The sequence below is a fragment of the Boleophthalmus pectinirostris genome, unplaced genomic scaffold (assembly GCF_026225935.1).
Source record: "Boleophthalmus pectinirostris isolate CB_2022bp ecotype Guang Dong unplaced genomic scaffold, ASM2622593v1 HiC_scaffold_2, whole genome shotgun sequence".
Lineage (NCBI taxonomy): Eukaryota > Metazoa > Chordata > Actinopteri > Gobiiformes > Gobiidae > Boleophthalmus > Boleophthalmus pectinirostris.
Window position 1 is genome coordinate 4,563,347 of NW_026571152.1, and position 6,586 is coordinate 4,569,932.

Genomic DNA, 6,586 nt, shown 5'->3' on the forward strand with positions numbered 1-6,586 from the left:
GGTCGTGGAATTGCTCAAAAGTGACACCGAGGATGAAAAATGCAATGGATTTAGTGACTTGGAGTGAGATGGAGAGTTTGGTTCTGTTCTGTTGTTTATGTTATATTTATCTGAAGAACTGTTCATATGTGACGTTAACAGTCTGTTGTTCTCTGTTCTATTGTTTTTACTAGAACTTGCCTTTCAAGATGAAATGTCTGTCTCTGATTTTATAAAATAAATTTCCCTGAAAAAAATGGGACTTATGTGTTTTTTTCTTCTTCATTACACATTTTTTGGCTGGTGTGACTTATACACAGGAGCTACTTATAGTCCAAAAAATACTGTAGTTATTAAGCCTAAATCATTCTTGATAAATCATTTGAATCATGAATTAAATCTTTGTTCATGCTTCAATAAGGCCAATCAAGGTGTAGTTAGAAAAAGTGGTGCCAGATATTTTTTACATACAATACAGGGAGTATACTTAAAGCAGTATTTTTTTATTGATATATAGTAGTTACTTTTATACTTTGGCATAACAAATACACACTTTGATGCTCAATGTCTTGTAAATGTATTCTGTCACTACTGCTACTACTGCCACTACCTACTGCTGGGTCTGGTCAAGTGGTAACGGAGGGAAACAGGGGCAGATTTTTGACATTCAAATGTCTCTTATTCAGAAACTAGAGGGACTATTGAAATAAATAAGGTATCAGAATGTAGGAAAGAGTTAACACTCCAACAGGGTCAAGTTAAACCTGTGATATTCTTTCAAGTTGTTGACAAAAATTTTTAAAACTCATGTCGGTAACGGAGGGAATGAAATATGCAGCACTTTTTGGGCAATAAACACAAACAGGTTCTCACTTCCATATCCTTAACAAACTGGTTTGAATATTTGCTTCATATAGTTTTCTACCATATGGTACAAGATTAGGTTGAAAAACCTCTTACTTTTTGAGTAATGAGATTGTTTATGAAGAAAGGTCATGGTAACGGAGGGAAAAGTAACAGAGGGAAAATTGTGCAAACAAGTAGAAGGTGCAGGATTTTACATAATTTGTCGCTTTTTTTCTTCCAAATACTTTAATATTACTTCAAAATGAAAGGAAACTATTTCTATAAAATATGTCAGTCCTTCCAAGCAAATTTTTATCATTTTAAATATATATATATATTTTTTTAAATCATGTACCTTCATTAACAGTTCAAAGATGGAATAACACAAGATATGATGAAATACATCCATTTATTGACATGATTTGCAGGTCTTTGAAATTTGGGAAATAATTTTTGTTCCATGTTTCATACATGGTCTGTTTAAAACATATGGAACTTTAGAACCAAAAATGGTACAGAAAAAAGGTCAACAGTTTCAGAAACTAGAGTACATATGTATCTGTTGAATACATTTTTATATCAGATGCATTAATTATAATTATAATTAATTTTTGACCTTGCTGTTTACTTCTGCTTGACCGGGCCCTTATGAAAATGAGACATGTGGTTTTAAGATTCATTTCTGTAAAGCATAAACAAATGTGCACCTGAAGCCAAAACACTGCCAAATTGCAGAAGTACTAGTATTTCTGGGGGGACCAACTCACTTGCGGCCGGACTTGTCTTGTCTTGTTCTCCCTTATGAGCGTCACGTGACAACGGAACGAAACTAATCGAAAGTCACCTCACCTAATGGTGATAGCTTTAAATTGAAAACACAACCACACATTCATTTGCGCTGAGCAAACAAATTCAGGCATCAATAAATTATAATATTATTTTAGGTCCTTATGCGCTGCAGATTTTTTAAATGACGGTAATGAAACTGATACCGTTGCTACTTTTTGATACCGCGGGATACTGTAATACCGTATTACCGCCCAACCCTAAAAATAAGGGAGAGAGCTACATAGTGTGTGATTTGATAAAGAGAGAGAGACTAGAGAGAGGGGTGATACAGAGGGAAGAGATAGAGGAGGAAGGGAGGAGAGAGAAAGAAAAAAGAAAGAATGAACAAAAGAAAGAGAAGAGAGAGGGAAGAGAAAGAGGAGGGGGGTGAAAATAAGGGAGAGAGGGAGAGAAAGAAAGAGAGAGAGAGAGAGAAAGATAGCCAGAGGTAAGAGAGGAGAGAGAAAGAGTGGAGAGAGAGGAGAGAGACAGGGAAAAAAGAAGGAAGAGGTAGAGGAGGAGGGGAGGAGAGTGAAAGTAGAGAAAGAGGAGAAAGAGGGAAGAAAAAAAGGACAGGGTGAAAATGAGGGGGAGCGCTACATCCTGTGGGGTTTGATGGAGAGAATGGGGGGAGGTAAGAGAGAGAAGGGATAGAGGTGGTAAAGGGAGAGACAGAGAGGAGTTAGAGAGAGAAAAAGAGGAAAAAGTGAGAAAGACAGAGAGCTATAGGGGCAATAGTGTGGTAGAGCCTGAAAGAGAAGCGAGAGAGGTGTGGCGTAAAGTGACAAAGAGAAAAGAGAGTAAGACAGAAGAAGCGAAAGAGAGGAGAGATATGAGAAGGGAAAGAAAGAAAGAAAGAGAGACTCACCTGCCAGCGCCCATGATTGGACGGATGGTAGAAAGACGCAATGCTGTTGAAGAGGCAGGTCAGCTCTTTCTGGGCGGGGTTTCCAGGACCACCCTAAAAAATAAAATGAAATGATTTTCGTATTCTTTGTCTGATATAATCTATGACAGTGTTTCCCAAATATTTTTTCCAGTGACCCATATTTTAAAAGTCACAAACCTTCGCGACCCAAGTCAACAGACATTATTCGTAAATCACAAAGTAAAGGTAGATTTGAGCATTATTGAACATTAATGCGGATATTTTATTGCTGACTGCATGATCTCTGAACAATTAGTATCACTCAAGTTTTAAACAATGAAAAACAATAATTAAAGCAGTAAATAATAGGCTCCATAAATTGCAAATTTGGACATTAAATGTAGCCCATTTCTTTTTCTTTTCAACATTCAATTGAACCAGTAATATTGGAACAAAATAGTCAAAAAATTATTTAAAAAAGATTAGAAATGATACAAAATTGTCTTAATATTTCAACATTTCTAATGAGATAGGTGAGCCTGTCTGTGTTTTTGTAGCATGTTACAGTCCGGGTGCAGGAGGAGACGCAGCAGCAGATCAGTCTGTTTCTTTTTTTTTTTTTTTTTTTTGGCAAATTACATAGATTACAACAAATAGGAAGCAAACAACATACAAGAAACAAGACAGACATTATGATTGAAGATTACATACAAATAGGGACAAAGATGACAGGGGTTGGTGACAGTGTGAACCTTATGTGTGTGTCTGTGTGTGTGTATATGCCTGCGTGTGTGTACGTGTGTGTGCGTGCATATACGTGTGTGTATGTGTGTGCATATGCGTGTGTGTGTGTGTGCATATGCGTATGTGTGTGTGTGTGTGCATATGCGTATGTGTGTGTGTGTGTGCATATGTGTGTGTGTGTGTGTGTGTGTGTGTGTGTGTGCATGAGCATATGTGTGTGCCGGGGGGGATAGACAGGCTATGCGGATGATTTACTGTTGACCTGTATTATTGCTATTTAATTTAATTATTGAAAATATTCAGTCTGTTTCTGTGCTTTGTTTTCATTTTTGTGAGCACAGAAAATCCCAATTCACACATATATGCAGTGAAAGGAAAAAACACAGAAATACTGGCCCTACTGACGACAGGAGATTCTGTCGAAATGCTGATCCAGAATGACGATAATAAATTTGCTGACTCACTCGTTCTCTCATGTGTCAGAACTGTGTATTTCAGACCTACATGCAGATCGTGACAAGAAAACCCAAAACAAAATCTGGTAAGACTTTATAATAACTACAGCTTATTTAGCCTTAATAAAGCATGAACAAAGACTGAATTCATAATGAACTAAGACTTAATTAATCATGAGTCACGCTTAGTAATTACTTAATTACTTCCTGTAAGTTGCGGGGTCACGTGTCACTTCCTCCTCCTCCGCTCCGCTGTGGCTGTGGCGTGGTCTGGGCGTCGGCAAACTATTTCAACAAACTCTTAAACCACGAATCCTACAACATCCACAATGAGGTGAGTGTTTTGCCGCATTATTAGAACACTGCCGATTTAATCATCACTTTCAACAATTCCGCTAAACTACTTAATTCTGTAAAATTCGCTAATGCCACGTCTCTGATTCTCATAGAGCCTCCATACAGATTCATACAAACCGGGCCGTGTGTGGAGAGAAGATCACAACCCGAAATTCAGAGGTACCTGATTTTCCTTTTGTAACAATAAGAAGGCCGAAATGAAGGTAACAGATTGGTTAATTTAGTCGCTAACTTTGTTTTCCACGACTTTGATTACTTTGTGCAGTTTTAGCACGTTTTCCCGTATTTGCTAAAACTCCGGTGGAGTTCATCTATTGAATTGAGTTGGTTTGAAACAGTGATATTGGGCAATACTTTGAGTTTATCGGCCTCTGCTTGAGCATGTTTGATAATTCTTTGATTTAAGTGCACTTAATTATGATAAATTTACTGAATTTACTTTATTAACTTAATTAATAATTTAATTTAATTTAATGATTTAAATTATTAAATGACTTATTGAATTGATATTGAATTATTAACTTATTGACATGAAAAATACCAAATAACTGGACTATTTTTTATTTTCTATTTTGTTTTTGTTGTTTTGTTCTGTTGAACTACTTTCAATATACTTCACCTGTCTGTCTCTTAATTCACACTCAGGCTCCTAAAAGAACAATCTTCTGATGCAGCCTTTGTGGCCGTAGTCTGCCCCTAGCCCTAACACATTTGTGTTACACATGCATGGATGACATGTTTTTGATGTTATATATTTGTTATGATTAATCAGTTTTAAAACAAATAATTTAAAACTAAACTTCACATTAGTACGTGTGCTACAAAGTTTAATACTTTTTCTTGTGTTTTATTATAGTTGACGGTTTCACTTCGTAGAAACCGTCTGACCTCGCAATGTTAGAATTCGTTCGCTCGACGGTACACAGGTACTTTTTTTTATTTAACCAATCGCTGCTTGTAATGTAGTCCATTACATGGGCCTAGGGCTAACAGGTGAGGAAATGAAACAAACAGAAACAAAGGTTTAAAAATGTTTATTGAAAAACTGATTATGTGCAGATTGTGAAGTTACCTGTAAAAGGAAATAAGTAAAAGAATAAGTGCATTTAAATTTAAGTAATTGTGTTGAATGAATTCTATTTACCCTCTGGTGTGGTCTGCCTCAGGTGTTCTGGCCAAAAGAATCCCCGGGGAGCTGGAGCACCTTAAGAAGGTTCCGGGGCAGCCAACCATGTTGTTTGGAGGAGGGGAGCACAGATTTTAACTTTTTCTATTTAGTATTTTAAATTGGTTATTAAACACTGCTAAGTTAAATAAAGATATATATTTTTGTATTTAAATGTAATTGAATATTTTTTGGCACTGTTTTTGATAGCTAACTTTTAAAAATTAAATGTAAAAGGATTGGGACTTACCTGGTCGTTAAGTTGGGCTCACCCAATTAGGTCAGGGCTAAGAGAGGGGCTGTGTGATGCCATGCCTGTTTTTAACCTTTTGTGACTTTTGTAAATATTTTTCTATTTTTGTCTGGAATAAATGCACTGGGGATCTGCACTATAAATCGGCTTGACTTGACTGTGTTCCTCTAAAACCGCTACGGTTGCTATCCAGGCTCTTACACTGCTATTTGGTCGTGACGCATGTAATGCGCCAAGAACAGGGCGAACTGGTATAAGCTTTTTTCAAATCCCGTAGGAAGAAGGGTAATAACTAGTGATGGGCAGATGAAGCTTCATGAAGCATTGAAGCCTTTCATCCAATTGGTTCACTCTAGTGCAAAGCTTCCTGGAGCTTCGTTTGCTCTAGTAGGACGTCTACTGGATGCAAAAAATATCAGTTGACATGAATTTGAAGTGTGTTGCATTTTGCAGAAAGCCTGTGAATAAAACTGTCAGCAAAGTAAAGAAGTATGCAAAACATGTATATTGTAGTGATGTATACTGTGTGTGTGTGTATATATATATATATATATATATATATATATATATATATATATATATATATATATATATATTTTATATATGCTTTATATATATATACTGGCAGTATGGAAAATTATTATTTGGAAATTATGAAAATGCTAATGATCATTTACAGTGAGGTGAGGGTGGTTGGGGTTGGAGTATGGACAGTGATTGTGCTTTTGTAACGTTGGGTGATTATGGTTCAGGGACACATCATTGGTTTTTATTTAAAAACAACAGTTTCTCCACTGTGGCAGGTCTCAGGCCATTTCTTTTTTTTGACAATATTTCTCCTGCTTTCGTAAACACCCGCTCACAGGGCACAGATGAGGCAGGCGTACACAAGAATGCCACTGCTAATTTATATAAATGGGGATAGACATATTTCTGTCTCTCCCAGTATTGAAGGGGGTCCTCCAGCCTGCCAATATTTGGCTCCATCATGTACCGTTGGACCTCAATATTTGCGTCTGCTATTACATTTTGTGTTTGTGTCTGCCTGACTCTGTCATCCAGGCGACGCCACAGGTTGTTACCTAAGAAAT